This window comes from Echinops telfairi, unplaced genomic scaffold, assembly GCF_000313985.2.
Source record: "Echinops telfairi isolate 266 unplaced genomic scaffold, ASM31398v2 ScPeMD7_31;HRSCAF=116, whole genome shotgun sequence".
Taxonomy (NCBI): Eukaryota; Metazoa; Chordata; class Mammalia; order Afrosoricida; family Tenrecidae; genus Echinops; species Echinops telfairi.
Window position 1 is genome coordinate 6668546 of NW_022103928.1, and position 16785 is coordinate 6685330.

The window sequence follows — 16785 nt, forward strand, 5'->3', positions numbered from 1 at the left end:
AATCGTTTTATTAGGGGCTCATACAACTCTTATCACAATCCATACATACATCAATTGTGTAAAGCGCATTTGTACATTCATGGCCCTCATCGTTCTCAAAACATAATTCTTATAGCGCTGTGAAGCAAGAACTGAGATAAACCACCCCAGGAACCTAACAGAGGGAACCCCAATGCTATCTGTTACCTTGGCCAAGTTTCCCTTCGCTTGTATGTTAAGAAACCAAAAAGCCAAACTCGCTGCCAGAGAGTCAATACTGACTCATCGAGACCCACAGGACAGGGCAGAACTGCCCTGTGAGTTTCTGAGACTGTAACTCTTCACTGGAGTAGAAAGAGGCTTTCCTGTGTGGAGCTGTTACGTAGCTAGATTTAGGGACCAGGGTTGTCCCTCCATGCCTGCAAAGGCTCCTAAAAGGTTGGGAAGAAATCAGGCAACCATTAGAAGCCTATGAAGACCTCCAAACTGAGCATGCGCCTATTCAAGCCCCTGAGCCAGGTGGGAAGTACACCTGGGCAGTCCAAACTAGGCCCAGGCTCATGATGTCACGCAGGTGGGCTCAACCCAGCCAGTGGGGTCAGCCAGTACCTTCACTCATGTCTTCCCCCAGTCAGGGGGTGGGCTAGAATAAAGGCAGGGAGCAAGCTCTGCCTCCACTCCCCTCCCTCTCTGGCCTCCTGGGATCCTCTCTTGTCCCATATGTGTGAGTACGCTTTTCTACGAGGTTGCTCGTGCCCAGTTGTGAACCCCTTTGAGACTGTAAAACCTGAAACTTGTCCTGTCCTTCTTAGAAACCCACTTGGATTACAAAACGGGCTTTGCAGTGAATTATTTCATCGTGGGAAGCCAAGAACGGAGGTATTTCCCATCCGAGAACCCTTACAGAGCTGCGGGTGGTTTCAAAGTGCTGACTTTGCATCTAGCAGTCCAACTTGTAGCCACTGTGCCACTAGGGCTTCGATGATTAAAAAAAGAAAAAGGGCATTAAAAACCGCAGAATTCAAGCAAATGTTTGGCTGTAGGTCCTCTGAAGACTACAACCAAACTTCAGTCTTCTAGGGTGTAGACGAAAGCCGGCTGTGTCTACTTTTGTAAATGTAAGTCAGTTGGAACCCCGCCATGCCCATTCTTCTCCCTGTTGTTGATGGCAGGTTTTCGTGGCACAGTAAAGACAAGAGTTGTGACTGAGACTGTATTGCCCCCAGAGCTGAAATATATATTCAGTCTGCCCTTTCTCAGAGAAAGTTTACTGACCCTTGCTAGGGGACTGTACCTTGGATTGATTTACTATTTATGTAAATATGACCCACGGGGTCTCAGACTGGGGGAAGTTTGATGCTAATCTATGGAAGATGGATAACTTGCAAATGATTTTGGTCCAATAGTCATGAACATGATTTCTGTCCAATATAAAAGCTATCTCCCAAGCACAGGGTTTTATTGGCCGGCAGTACATTCGTCATTGCTGGGTCTGACTGCGATGGTGCCCAGCATGCTTTGCCATCGACTGCATTCATCTTGGACTCTCCGTTCTCCTTTGGCCTGGCTTTGCCACCCTGCTGGGTCCCTCATTAGGAGGTCAAATAAATCTTTTGACACGTTCTCATTAGTTCCTGCATGTGTGAGAGCCAATAGTTAGGGATTGAATTATGTCTGGAGAAAAGTATGTGTTGGAATCCTAACCCCTTTCCCAGATTTCAGCCCATTTGGGAACAGGGGCTTCTTTGTTATGTTAATGAGGTCATACCAGTGTAGGGTGTGTCAGACAAAAAGAGCCTAATGAGAGAGAGAGAGAAAGAGAGAGAGAGAGAGAGAGAGAGAGAGAGAGAGAGAGAGTAGCTGGCAGAGAGAAAGCCTTCGCCCTGGAGCTCAAAACACCCAAACCTCAAACTCACTGCCATCGAGGTGTTTCGGACTCATAGTGACCTCATGCGACAGGGTAGAACTGTCCCTGTGGGTTTCCAAGACAGGAGTCGAAGTCTCACCTTTCTCCCTCACCGAGGCTGGTCATTTAGAACTGCTGACAGGCGGTTAGCAGCCCAAAGTGTAACTACTGTTACCAGAAGGAGGCTCAGAGTTGTAAGCATCTTCACTCCTCAGTCCGGTTAGGCAGCTAGAGATAGAACTAGGGTTGTCCCTCTACAGGTCAAAGCCTCCCTCCGCCATGACAGGACGTTGGAAGCTGCCTGTGGCTGAAGGGCATGCTCACATTCAGGTCTTTGAGGGAGGAAGCCAGCAAACTGGGTGGGAGCCCCGTCTGGGCCAGGTGGGCTTAGTTCAGCCAATGAGGTTAACCGGTATCGTCGACCACGCCTCCCAAAGGGGATGGGGGGCGGGGACCTGAAAAGCCAGAAGTTTCTCTCATTCCGTTTTACTGTAACACCTGAAACTGCTTCTGTCCTTTATTAAAAAATTCACTTGGATCACAAACCAGGCTTCGGTGTGAATTCTTTCTCGTGCGAAGCCAAGGAACGAGGTATTTCCCACCTGGGGAAATCTAACAGTTCTTGTCCTGATCACCAGAAAGATTTCAGGTGAGAGACAACATTCAGACACGAGTCAGAGAAAAGGTAGTATGAATAGAAAGAGTGAGTTTATTGAAGGAGGATACTGTGGAAAATTCCAAAGAGCCCTTAGCTAGTCTAAAGGCCCAACAAAACACAATGTTTAATGGAGGACTTCCTACCCAAGGCTGGCTTTCTGGGCAGTAGGTCCTCTGGAGTGCTCCTCCCCCTTCAGGTATGCAGATTCCAGCACTCGATCCACCCAGTCCCCAGAGTCATGCTGTGCCCTGGTCTGGGACTGTTCAGTCACCGTGGGGCTTGTGTGAACATCCTGCCTTTCTTCCTGACCAGGACATTGTCTCCAGTATCTCTGGTCTCTTCCATTGAAAAGGACATGTTCGCCCTGCACCGTCCTTTGTGCTGGAGTCCGTGTGAGCAAGCCCGTCTCCCCCTTTTGTGTTTAAGATTCCTGCCAGTTTCCTTCCACTTAGCACCTCTTCACCCCTTGCCAGTTTCTGGCTAGCTAACAGCCCCAGACCAGAGCTGCATGTGCCCCACATTCAAACATCTTGCCTCCTAATAAATTTCTGCTCCTTATAGCCACCTACTTGTGATATTTCCATTACAGCAGCACGAGATTCCTAAGACAGCCATGTTCTGAACGGTTGGAGAATTGTACTTTGACATGTGCACTGAGGACACTGGGCCAGATCCCCAGTGTGCAAGCTGTGCTGTGGGGAACCCCGTGTCTGTTGGAGTGAGCTCGAAGGGAATTAGAAAGTAAGAGGTAGGGGTCCCCTGCCTCTGCAGCAACCAGAGCAGTTCCAGTTCTGAATCTGCTAATATAAAGTGAGCCTTCAGAAGTAGAATTCCTTGTTCATTGCCTCACTTCTCACAATAGCCACGATGCAGAAACGCCTGCGTGTGTAACAAATGAGTGGAGTCTATCCCCAATTAAACTCTTTTTAAAAATGGAGAACGGATGACAAGGATCTACATGTGACCTCCTCCCTGGGGGGTGGACAACGGAAAAGTGGGTGAAGGGAGACATTGGACAGGGCAAGATGTGACAAAATAATAATTTATAAATTGTTGAGGGTTCATGAGGGAGGGGGGAATGGGGAGGGAAGGGAAAAATGAGGAGCTGATGCCAGGGGCTTAGGTGGAGAGCAAATGTTTTGAGAATGATGAGAGCAATGAATGTACAAATGTGCTTTACACAATTGATGTATGTATGGATTGTGATGAGTTGTATGAGCCCCTGATAAAACGATTGAAAAAAATGGAAGCGTTTTACTGATTGGTTATTAGCTACCCCTTTCTCCCTAACCTCCCCTCCTCTGCCCTGACTCCAAGAAACCATTAGTCCAGTTACTGTATTGATTCACCCACCCTGGATTTCATATAAAGACAACTATACCAAAATAAAAAACCACCCACAACAACAAAATGAAACAAAGAAAACCCCAGGTGAAAAGCAGACGATATTAAACACTGAAACAAATTTAAAATGAATCCAAAGGGAGGCCGAATGAGAACATCTTAATTACATCTGCATCCTGACTCCCACTTTCCAATACATCCTGGTCCCAAGGCTGTTCCCATTCCAGTCAATGGAGACAGGGAACTCCCCAGAGGCCTCACCACGTGGGTACCTCGCACGTGCATTTTGAGCTTTCACTGTCATTGATAGCCTTCTGAAAATCAGGCGCTCAAAACTTAAGCTGTTCCCTTCTCTGGTCTTGGATTTTATTATTTCCAGTCCTTGGATCACACAGGCTTCTTCAGCGTGGACTTAGCTGATGCCACCCTTAGATGGCTGCTTGTTTTAAGACAGGCTTTTAAGACCCCAGATCTAACTCAACTTTTAATTCACTGCCATCAAGTCAATTCTGACTCATAGAGACCCTATAGTACAGAGTGGAATTTCCCTTGTAGGTTTCCCAGACTATAACTTTCTATGGCCATAGACCTTGTCATTCCATTTCGGAGTGCCTGTTGGCTTTGAACTACTGACCTTGTGGTTATCAGCCCAACATGTAACTTGCTATGCCACCAGGGCTCCAGTAGATGCCTATAACGGGATATTACTCAGCCATAAAGAGGACTTGGTTCCTGAACAACATTATGCTGAGTGGAGTTGTTAGGTAGCCAGATTCAGGGACAAGGGGGGTTGTCCCTCCCATGCCTGCACAGGCCCCCTAGAGAAGGTTGTAAAGAAATCAGGTGACCATTAGAGGCCTATGAAGACCCCCAAACTGGCATGCTCAAATTCAAGCCCCAGCCAGGTTGGAGGTACACCTGGGTGGTCCAGACTAGGCCCAGGAGGGCTTAATTAACCTAGCCAATGGGGTCAGCCAATACCATTAACCACGCCTCCCCAGCTAGATGTTTGAAATACTCTGGCTGTGGGAAGGCCACACTCTTTTACCCTGCTCCTGGTCAGTGACCGGTCATAGGGTGAGGGTCTCCCTCCCGTGTGCGGGCACACGAGTCCACTCTGGGCCTACTGGAACTTCCGAGCGGTTTCTGCGCAGCTTGGCACACCTCCCAGGATAGCGGGTACCCTTTGAGACTACAACACCTGAAACTTGTCCTGTCCTTCATAAAAAACAAACAAACATTTGGATTACGGGCTTCGGCATGAATTCTGTCATCTTGCGAAACCAAGAACCTAGGTATTACCCACTCGAGGAATCTTCCAGTCAGTCAGTTCTGAAAGGATGGGTATTTTATGATTCCTCAAAAAAAAAAAAATCTCCCTGCTATGTCAAGTCCGACTCACAGTGACCATATAGGACAAATTAGAACTGCCCTGGTGGGTATCTGAGATTGTAACTCAAAGAGGATCAGAAAGCCTCATCTTTCTCCCACAGAGTGGCTGCTGGGTTCAAACTGCTGACCTTGTGGATCGCAGCCCAATGTGTAACTCACCATACCAGCAGGATTCATGAACTATCTAGTATGGACAAATGCAGAGACAGAACGAACGGCTGAGGCTGCTGGGCTGGAGGAGGGAGTGGGAGTCACTGCTTAGCTAAGGGCAGGGGGTCTTTAGACGTGGTGATGATGAACGTTGGGAATGGTGCTGCTGCTTGTTTGACATAGTGAAGGCAAGGAGTGCCGTTGAATTGGACCACCTAAAAGGGCAAAAACGGCAAGTATTCTGTTTTGCCTATTTTATCACATATTCTTCAAAAGCAAAATTCTTTGTAAAAGGAGAAAAGCCATTTGTTGCCAAGAAACATCTAAGGGTTGCATGCCAGCTTAGGTAAGATGCAGGTTCCACGACTGCCCCCAGAAGCTAAGCTGTGCATTCCAGGACCTGGCTGTAAGGGCTCCCAGTCAGTCTGGGGCTGGCAGGAATGCTGAGTATTTATGGGCCATCAGAGAAGGAAGGGGCCTCCTGAGACTCAGCTTGAATACCAACAATTCCCCCAGGTCTTCCCCAGGAAAAGGTGGGGGAAAGTGAGCCTTTCCTTCCTAATTGTGTTTCTTAGACAAACGTAACAGGAGCTGCACAACACAGAGCAGGGTTTGTGGCGTCTGATCCTTCACCATTTCTCAGGAGAACATCCCAGAAGCCAGCAGGTCTTATAGGCCAGCGAAGCACAGGACTCCGAGCTCTGGGAGGGGCTGGTGAGAGCTCTCTGTGAGCCTCTGAGGGTGCTTCCTCTTTTATTTGGGGGCTTAGTTCTTAGGTGCAGCTCAGGGCTGTAGGTGGGGAAGAGCCATGGGGCTCAGGCCAGCCACACAGTCTTTCTGAGAGGAAGCCTGTCTCCTCCCCGGTTCTCATCTGATGGGAGCATCATGGCAGCGCTCACGGCCCTCGATCTCCCCCCCTCCCCCCACCGTGCTCATGAAGTCACACCCCACACGACAAAGTCTTGCCCACGTGTTTTGGGGTATTCCTGGTGGTGTCCCCAGATGGGTGCTCGGTTCCCGCTGTCTGGTGCAGTCTCCCTTTGCTCCCCTGGTGGACACAAACCGCTGACACAGCTGGGAGCCGGTTGGCTGAGCTTGCCCAGTGATCTGGACGGGGCGCAGTGCCCGGGCTTCATTACACGACGGACACCTTGCCGTGCCATGAGGGTTCTTTCTTTCTCCCCTGCTCTTCTCTCCCCCCCCTCCCCCAGGTCCCCCGCCCCCCCAGCTGGTCACTTTCCCCGGAGAGGACATGCTGATTTCAGAGACATACGCAGCGAGATCAGCTTGTGTCCCTTTGGCCAGGACTTTCTGGCTTCAGCTCTGAAATCCAGCCTCCTGAGAAGCCCCCGACTTCCAGGTGAACAGCCTGCCTGTGAGCCGCAAGAGCCCCTGGTGGCACAGGTGGCTCATGCTCTTGGCTGCTCACCAGAAGACAGGCGCTGGTGGTCTGCTTCTGGAAATTCAGCCACTGGAAGCCCTGGGAGCACAGGACCCGCCTGGGGCTCATCCGTCAGTGGACTGAGTTTTGCCTCTGGTTTTGCGCATGACCTGAGCCCCAGAGCCTGCTTAAACACTCAGATCTGACTAGAGGTTAATCGTTGTTTCACTGGGAAAGGAGGAGGGCTAGTGACCAGCTGTCTGGACCTGGAGCGGAAATCTGGGTATCTCAATTTTCTTAAAAAAAAAAAAAAATCGAATCATCTTGATCTCAGGCCCACCTGGCTTTCTGGGGTCACAGGCCACATTGCTTTGTTTTCCTTTACGAGGGGCCCTTGCCTTCTCTGCTTTGGCCTGTTGGTCAGAACTCATGCACTTGCTTTGCAGCTTCCAGGGGATGTGTACATGAGTGTGTGTGTGCATGTGTGTGTGTTGGTGGGGGTGTTTGTGTGTGTTGGTGGGGTGCCTGTGTATGTGTGTTGGTGGGGGTGCCAGTGTGTGTTGATGGGGTATGTGTGTATGTCTGTTGGTGTGTGTGTGTGTGTGTGTTGATGGGGTGCCTGTGTGTGTGTGTTGGTGGGGTGTCTGTGTGTGTCTGTGTTGATGGGGTGCCTGTGTGTGTCTGTGTCTGTTGGTGGTGGTCCCTGCGCGCGTGTGCGTGTGCGTGTATGTGTGTGTGTGTGTGTGTGTGTGTTGCACGCAGCTCTTGCTTGCTCTTCCCTCTGGCTCTCTTTTGTCCTTGTTAACTTATTTATGACTGCCCCCACCCACTTGTTTGCTCTCTTGTTAGTCATTCTCAGGAAGGAGCAGAGAAAGCCACATGTTTTATCTGCCATGCTGGACAGGAAGTCTCATTTCCTCAACTCCTGAGGTGGATGCTCAGGGTCAGCCCGACTGGGGCCCCCATGTTGGCCTAGTGTCTCCCAGCTGAGTGGCTGTGGGCAAATAGATTGACCCTTCTGAGCCCAGTTTCCTTTATAGCTTGAGTTCTCTTTCGAGGGGCATGCAAAGCTGGGATCGCTGGAGAGGCACAGCCACTGATGCTTGCATGTGCATGCTTTTACAAAGAGAGTTACAGCAAGACGTGCCTCACAGTTGTAGAAGTGAGTAGGTCCAGTCTGGTTCAAATCTGTGAGTCAGATGGTAAGCTGGAGGCTTCTCCTGACTTGTGTAGCTTTGGGGGCTGACGGATTAGGAAGCAGGGAGCTGGCAGATGCAAAGTTGAATGAATCCCAAGTCTGATGGCAGTCTTCTGATGGTTCTTGGCATCAGAAGGCAACAAACATGACAGGAGGTGGAAGAACCAGATGCAGGATCCAGATCCAGCAGAAGGGAAGTTTCCCAAGGGACCTGCTGTAAAAGGAGCAGGCCACACCCCCAAGGAGTCTTTCTTCCAATTGTATCAAGGCTGTGACCTAATCCAGGGGACTGTATTCCCCCACATTTTGGGGCTGCTCACAGAGTTCATTACTGTTAGACTAGAACCCATCACGAAGTTGATTGCATTGTGTTAGATCACATCTGGAGGATTACTGCCAACTCTGAGAACCCTGGCCCAGCCAAGTTGACATAAAACCTCCCACAAGGAGAGAGGGGGTGTGGTTCCCAGGGCTTCACTATCAAAGAACCACAAACCAATGGCACGGCCCAGCAGTCATTTATACACCCACAGGGCTGGAGGCGAGGGGCACGAAGTCAAAGGCGCAGCACTGCCATCCTCCTGCTGAGCTTCCGGGAGAGGGCTCCTTCTTGCTTCTACCTTTGGTGGTGCCAGGCATTCCTTGGTGTGTGGCAGCATGACTCCATCCTCTGCCTCAGTCTCCTTGTCTTCCTTCTTCCTCTGGCCTGCGTCTTCACATGGCCGTCTCCTCTGGGCACCTGCTCGTCTCTCCTCCTCTTTCTCTATGTCCACCGGCCAGATTGGTGGCCCACCCTGCTCCAGGATGACCATCTTCAGCTTTACAGCCAGGTCACAGCCCCAGGCGTGGGGGTTGGGACTTGAGCCTATCTTCTTGGAGAAACAATTCTTCTTGGGGAAAGAAAGCAGAGATAACAACAAGCCTGAAGAACATTCCTGAAGACCTGGGAGAGGGAGGAGTTATTATGCAAATTCCCTGTCAGAGCCCCTATTTCCGGGGCTCAGACTGTGTCGGTTTTCCCAGTACTAATCAATAGTCCACAACTTCACATTTCTCACCACATCAGAGATCCTGCTTCTGGGTATGGTTGGCCAACCTCACAGCACTTTCTATAGAATCAAAACCCTTTTTTCAAATGTATAATCCGTGACAGGGATGGAGTCCCAAGTAAGCATGATGAAGATGGCGTATCCAATAAGCTCTGCCATCAATCCCCAATGCACACCCCCCTCCCCTCCCCTCCTGCACACTCACTCCTCCTGCTGCTGCCAAGGGGTGAGTCACCAGCCCACTCTCCCACAAAGACCTGAATTTCCACAGCAGGAGCACCTGCTTTCCAGACTCACCTCTGCTCCACTCAATAGCTCTTCATCCACCCATTCTCGGTGAAGCTCACAGCACCTGCCCTCAGGAAACCTTTGCCGAAAGTGGCTCCCACAGGCGCCCGCACACATGCTCTCTCAGGGCGAGGCAGTCCAGTCCATGGCTCCTGTATTGTCCACTTGGGTTTGGAGCTCTGCTCTACCCCTGATATTGTTAGGTAGGCCAGCATAGGACTGGGGGATGTCCATCAACGCGTGCCCAGAGGGTCAAGCTAGGGAAACAAAGGAGTGCGCACCGCACATGTTCAGGGTTCCCGCCGGTAGGCAGGGGTGGGCGTGAACTTGAATTGGATCACCTAACCAGGTAAATTCAATTCAGCCAATGGGGTCGACCAGGGGTCTTCCACCACGCCTCCCTGTGGAATCCTTGAAAAGGCAGAAGCCCGGAGGAGGAGGAGGGAGGACAAGAACCGAGACGGGAGAAGAACCTAGGAGAAGGACCTAGACGGAAGAGAGAGAACTCAGGCGCAGAGAGCTTTGGCACGCGTTGCGGGGACGCAGAGCCGCTTCCAGCTAGGCCGCATGTCCGAGAGGAGCCCCTTGGGTGCCGTGTAAACCTGAAACTTCTTCTAACTTTCATAAAACTCACTTCGATCATGAACCAGGCTTCGGCGTGAATTCTTTCTCGCGCGGAGCCAAGGACCGAGGTATAAATCTAGCTCCAGAGAGATCTAACAATATCTGTGCTCCGCACTCCTCTAAGCCTCTGCTTGCTCATGCTCTAAGGGGAGATCATCATAGTCCCTATCTACCTCATGGAGGACCTGGGTACCACACAGCTGTTGACAAAAGGTTGGGAGTTTGAGTCCACCCAAAGGTATCTTGGAAGAAGGGCCTAGTCATCTATTGGGCGGGGCAGGGGTGGGGGCTTCCAAAAGCTTATGGAAAATGGCACAAAAAGAGGGAACCAACAAGGAGCAATGGGTACAAGGAAGAAAAAGTGCCAGTGTTGATTATGGTGATGATTGCACAACTCTTCTTAACATGCTTGATCTATTGAATTGTATGATATATTAATCACATCTCAATCAGATGACTTAAAATAACAGTGGAGTTTCCCATGAACTGTTGGAAGGTGCTGGTACTCCCCTGAACACAGCTACAGAAAACCCCTTGGAACTCAACTCTTCTCAGACACACAGAGTGCTGACAGACTCGCGGCAGCACAGCAGCCGCTGGCAACCTCAAACTCACTGCTGCCGAGTTGATGCTGACCCCTGGGACAGGGAGAGCTGCCCCTGTGGGTTTCTGGGAGTGTATGAGGGTCAGAAAGCCTTGTCTTTCTCCCATGAGCAGCTGGTGGTATTGAACTGCTCACCTTGCAGCCCAATATATAACCTACTGCACCATCAGGGCATTTCAGAGGAACAGACGTGACGCATGTAAAGAAAGGGCAGTGCCCAGAGGATATCCATGGACACTCAATCAAAGTGTATTTGGGTTGCTTCTGTAGGTTTTGGCTTTCACATTCTAATGACCGCCACACTGTCCAGCCGTCCAGCCAGGACCCAGCGTGGAGAGCTTGCCCTTTCCTGGGCAGTCTCACCTCAGTGGCCCAGGACAGAGAAAAGCCCTGGAGCAGGAACTCAAGGAGGGGCAGGGAGTGTCCTCCAGGGAGTGACCTTGGGCAGGTCATATGACTTTTCTCAGGCACTGCCTTTGGAGGTGGCTGGGCGACAACTTCCTGCTGAGCTGAGCAGAACAGAAAGTGAACAAAAGAGACTGTCGCTTTAATGCATGTTTCTATGCTCTTCCAGAAGCTATGACACAGCAGGCTGGAGAACCTCCCCTCCTGAGGGTGGCTCGGCTCAGGTCCGACGGGAGAATATCATTGTCAGTGGCGGGGGCAGGGGTTAAAAAGCATTAAATGCCAGGGTCCAATCTTAGATCTAGGTGATGAGAATTTCTAGGAATAGCGTCTGATTAAAGATACCTTTAAAAGCTGATGCCAATGCTGTGGGTTCAAGGTCCATGCTTTGAATTGTGAGGGTCTACACAACCCTTCTACACCCCCAGGGGTGTGTGGGGAGGTCCGATGCACAGGCATTCCCCCCCTCAGGGCAATCAGTTGCCAGACTGCAATGGGCCCTGCTCCCTGCTGCTGGGGACAATGGACAGGCTCCTGTAGGCGGAGTTTACACCCTACTGATAATGTTCCTGGAGACCCAAGGAACAGGTCAAAGTTAAGCTGCCATCCTAAATCTAGGATCCACCCATCTTGTCATATGTATACCCCAATCCCTCCTCTTCCTATTGCGTGTATGTCCCTAGACCACCCCCTCATTACTCTGTAACCTATAGTGTAACCCCTTCCTGTGACGCATGTCTTTACCTGTAATTAGTGGGTGTGCATGCCCCCAAAAGGTATATAGGCCTGGGTCAGCAATATAGATCTCTCTCAGATCTCTCTCTCTGGCTCCCCTCTCTTCCCTCTCTCCTCTCCTCTTTCCCTTGTTCCCTTTCCGGTCCTCCTTCCTCCTTCCCTTCCCCCTCTCTCCACGTGGACCACCAAGCTGGGCTGAGGTGAGCAATGCTACCATGTAATGTATCTGACTGCATTATTGTAATATCTCTCCTCTAACTCTCATACTCTCGATGACTTTAATATAATACTTATATATCTCAACCATACAATTGTGCTTACTGAACCCGTGGGTAGTAGCAGCAGGTGGGGCTGGCCCCCCTACCCACCCCAAACTTAATACTACACAGGGGGACTTGTCAAGCACCCGAGTGTGAGTCAGCATGACCATTTTTCTATGCCAAGCTCATCCAGTGAGCTTTGGTTTGAATTCCCCCAAGCTAAGGGACTCACTATTTCCCAAGGGTTTCCCTTATAAAGCTTATCTGTTGAACATTGACTTGGAACCCCCCATGGACAGGGAATTCCCCCTCTTTCAAGGACCGGACTTCCAGGTGTTGCAGCAACTTTGAAACGTTTTCCTTCCAGTGAGCTGGAAGCAGCCTCTCTGGGGTGCCACTCCCTCAGTCCTCACCGGGTGTGGCGCACCCAGCCCAGGAACACCATCTTACCTGAGCTGACTGCCCCACGTTTGAATGACTGGGTGGGGATGGAACATCTGGGTCACTCAGAATTCAGGGCTCAAAAAGCAACCTTGTGGACTCAAAAGGCCTCCATTCAAATGCCCTGAAAAGAACCATCCTCCTAGAGATGGAGTAGTCTAATATTTTCCAACTCTGCCTGCAAAAGGTCCTTCTAGGCAATACGTTCAAAAGAACCTACTGAACCAGAATCTCCAGGGGAAGGTTGTGGGCAGCTTCTTATTTAACACTTGCCACAGGTGAGTATTATGGCTAAGAAGTCTGAGGAACACCTGTGAGCTGGTTAGCTCGCTAGTTCTGGATGCAGAAGTTTCCAGGGGACCAGTTCAGAGATGGGAAGAGGCTGGGCTTAACAAGCGACAGCAGGTGCCGGCAGAGGGTGGCGTTGGCTGGCTGGGGCTCCTTGGCTGGGTCTGGGCCTTGGGCAGGTGGTTTCTACAGGACAATACTGGATAAGCTAGGCAAACCCACGCGCCAGAGTTGGTTCTTTTCTGGATAGAGAACATTTGAAAAGTAGCCTTTTGAAGCCCACGAGATGGCTTTGGAGGCTTGCCCTTTGAGCCGGGGGCTGCTCTTCCAGGCAATATCTGTATACTTTGTACTGATACTGTGAGTAGAGGGGAAAGGATTCCACTTTTCTGAGGACTCGAGATTGTTGGTGTAAAACACCCCTCACCAATTTTTTCCACCTTCAGCTTGGAAGCACTCACTTGTCTATGCCAGGAAATTTGGAAGACAGCTACTTGGCCAACTGACCGGAAGAGATCTGTTTGTGCCCATTCCAAAGAAAAGTGACCCAAGAAAATATTCAAACTATAGAACGATATCATTGGTGTCACATGCAAGTAAAATTTTGCTGAAGATCACCCAACAACAGTTGCAGAAGTACATTGACAGGGCGCTCCCAGAGGTTCAGGGCGGCTTCAGAAGAGGATGTGGAACAAGGTCTATCATTGCTGAAGGCAATCTTGGGATGGATCGACACAGGGGCTGGAACAATGGACTGAAGATGCTGGTAACTGCGAGGTGACTGTGAGAGTGACACACGAGGGGGCAACGCTTTTCGTTGTACATAGGGTGCTAAGCAACCATTCAGCCACGCATCCACTCATCCATTCGTTCATCTGCCCTTCCATCTGTCTGTCCAGCCACCCACCCACTCATCCATCTATCCATCATCCATCCCCTTTGGTTTTTCATCTTGTTTTCATTGGGTTTTGCTCTAGAATAAGAACATTCAGCCTTAGGACACAATGCCGTCTTCCTGAGGACTTTTCAAGTGTTTAGGTGGGTTTCTTAGTTATCAAATGCAGAAATACCACAAGTGGTTGGCATTAAATAAACAGCCGTTACTTCCTCACAGTCTAGGAGGCTAGAAGTCGGAGTCCAGGGCGCTGGTTCTGGGGGAGTCTTCTCTCTCTGTTGGCTCTGAGAGCATGTCCTTGCCTCGTTGCCGCTTCTCCTCTCAGATTCTGAGTCAGAATCGGTCCCCCGGCGGGGAATTTTTGGAGCTCATGTGGCATGTGCCTTCCGTGCTGTACATGTACACTTGATCATGCTGCTTCTTCATATCTTAGAGAAGCTGGTTTAAGACATAGCCTATGCGCCGACGGCCTCACTGATAGAATACAGGAAACCCATTTGCAGTCAGATGGGGCTCGGATTTACAATACATATTTTGGGGGTGGGTGGGGAAGAACACAATTCAGTCCATAGCAGTGGGGGCAGAAGCATATGTTGAATGGGGGTCTGGAGGGAGCAGTTTATACACAGAGGTGGGGGAATAACAAAGAAGTAAGGCTAGAACCCCATCCCCACCCCTCATTAACTGACTGACTTTGGTTACTTAAGCTCTTTACTATCCTGTTTTTCAGTTTCAGAAATCTTTTCTTATTACCCTGTTTCCCTGAAAGTAAGACATCCCCCCAAAATAAGACCTACTTACTGTTTTGCCTCTCGCTGAAATATGACATCCCCCGAAAATAAGACCTCCCTGAATATAAGGGCCCCCCAAGCTACTATAATTCTGGACTTTGGACAGTAGTGGCGGGCGCCACAGCGCAGCTCACTGTTGGCTGCCGCACAGCTGGAGCACACAGGAAGTGCAAGGTCTCTTTTAATAAAACAATAAATAATAAATGTGTACCGTATTCTTCTTCATGGAAAAATAAGATATCCCCTGAAAATAAGACCTAGTGCAGCTTTGGGAGCAAAAATTAATATGACACTCATATTTTCAGGGAAACAGGGTAGTAGCTTGCTCTTGTTTAAAGGATTTAGTATCTTTTCTTTCTTAAAGACTCAACCTCACAGGCATCCAGCTGACTCTGACTCCGAGCCGGACAGGACAGGGTGGCAGTGCCCCTGTGAGTGTCCGAGGCTGGAGCTCTCCAGGGGCAGGGGCGCGGACAGCCCGTGGTTTCTCACCGCTCACCATGCACTTCGCAGCCCAACGCGCAAACCCCTCGGGCACGGAGCTCCTTCTACGGACGCTCTAGAGAGCAGTCCTCCTCTCTTTCTGTTGCCCCGTTTGTTTGCGTTGGTTTCTGCCCGTCAAACTGGAAGCATTCCGTGAGTGTCTCAGGGTGTGGTCAGACCGGGAAACCTGTGGGTGGGCGCCTTCGGTCAGGGCACTCACACAGCACCTCTGCAGCTCTTTGGCTCGGTCACCTTCTCCAGAGAGGAGGCTTTGCGTAGTCTGCCTGGGGCTGGGCCCCGGTGTGTGCGGAGAGCGCACGGGACGCTGTGGGTTCTGGAGCTTAGCCGGGCGCAGGGACAGAGCCACACTCTTCAGGAAACAGACATTCTCTTCATTACTGAGTCTGAACCCAGCTATTCATGTTCACTGTCAGCACAGCCCGGGGACCCCCCTACAGCGTCTCCCGGGTGGTCTACAACGGAGGGCACTGGGCAGCAACCTGCTTGGGGGCAGCCCCCTGGGGAGGGGCTAGGATGTGCACCCCACCCACTCTGAGGGTGCTGCTCCACAGCCTGCTGTCAGCCCCTCCCTGCCTCAGCGTCCCTTCTGACTCAGGCCGCACTGTGGGACCACCGAGGAGGCTGTCCACCTGACTCCCCAAGCTTCCGCAGTGCAGGCCAGCTTGGCCCCTTATTGCTTTGCTCCCTGCACACCCTGAGCAGAAAGGAGCAAGCCGAGCTCCACGTGTCCCCCGCCCCCCGCCCCCCACTGCTGGTGGCCGTCCCTCTCCCGTGTTCAGGGCTGTGAAAGTCCTCTTCCTTCGGCTCTGATGAACAGAGCAAACGATCTGGCACGATTGACTCAACCTCCCTCAAAACCTCAGCCTCCTCGTCTATAAAATGGGGCTGATTATCATTCACTTCTACTTCAGAGTTTGGGGGTGCAGGGGGTTCAGTGAGGTGCTGCCTGTAAAATGTCTAGCATGAGGTTTGGCACAAAAATGCCCAATTAATACTAGAAACCAAACCAAACACAAAAGCACTGGCTGTATCCGAAGGCCCTTGGAAAACCTTGGAAAGAATGAGGGAGTACCTTCCAGGTCCCTTTCCCATCGGGTCAAACACTGGTCTGGGTGGTCGTAAAAGGGGGAAAAGACACATTGAAGCTGCTGCTCAGTGCTCCTGGAGCTCGGGCTAGCGTCAAACTGGGTAAAACAAACAAATGAAAAGCAGAATGAGGTCGTTAGGACCAGAGGGAAGGGCTCATAATTTAAAATTCTATGTTTGGCCTCTGTGGCTTGCCACTCTCCCGTTCCCCACCCACCCCGCCCCCTGCCACTTATATTAAAAAAAGCCAAGTGTGGTATGAATCTACTAGGACAGGCGGGTTAAGCTTTTACACATTCACCAGGAGGCTTGTTAAATTGCTGTCTCCCACTCCAGGACAGTGTGGATCTGCAGAGATTCTGGTGGTCCTGCTGCTCCCAGGACCACACTTTGCATAACAAGAGACTAAATGAGGGAGCTTACCAGTCAACAATAAGCAGACCGCCATAGGAAGATGTCAGTTGGGGGCACTTTTGTCTGGTGACCTTTGACTAGTTCTCTTTCGGAACCCAAACCCACAAGACATCATATGTGCAGACATGAGTCGGCCCAGAAACGTTCCGGTGCACATGTCAGAGTGTATCCCTCAGGGCAGGACATGAGAGGTGGCAGTTGTTTAATCAAGGACCAGCCCTGGGTCAGACCCCCTTCCCTGGTGCTCAGGACAGATGTCAGGCTGACAGGCAATCCTTTTCTTCCCTAGACGTGTCCCTGGTGTCACATGGGCACTAGGAATGAAATCTGTCATGAGGTGAGTGTGGGGGACCAGTCTCCCCATATCTGAATGGGTCTAAGGAGTGGTTGTGT

The 16785-nt window shown here is 50.7% G+C and overlaps 1 non-coding gene across 1 annotated transcript; it reads left to right on the plus strand.

Annotated features, from left to right (window-relative positions):
- The first annotated feature begins 15962 nt into the window (after window positions 1-15962).
- Window positions 15963-16081, plus strand: LOC115869591. Its single transcript, XR_004046262.1, has one exon. It is a non-coding gene; the product is annotated as a small nucleolar RNA SNORA61 (small nucleolar RNA).
- Window positions 16082-16785: the final 704 nt, after the last annotated feature.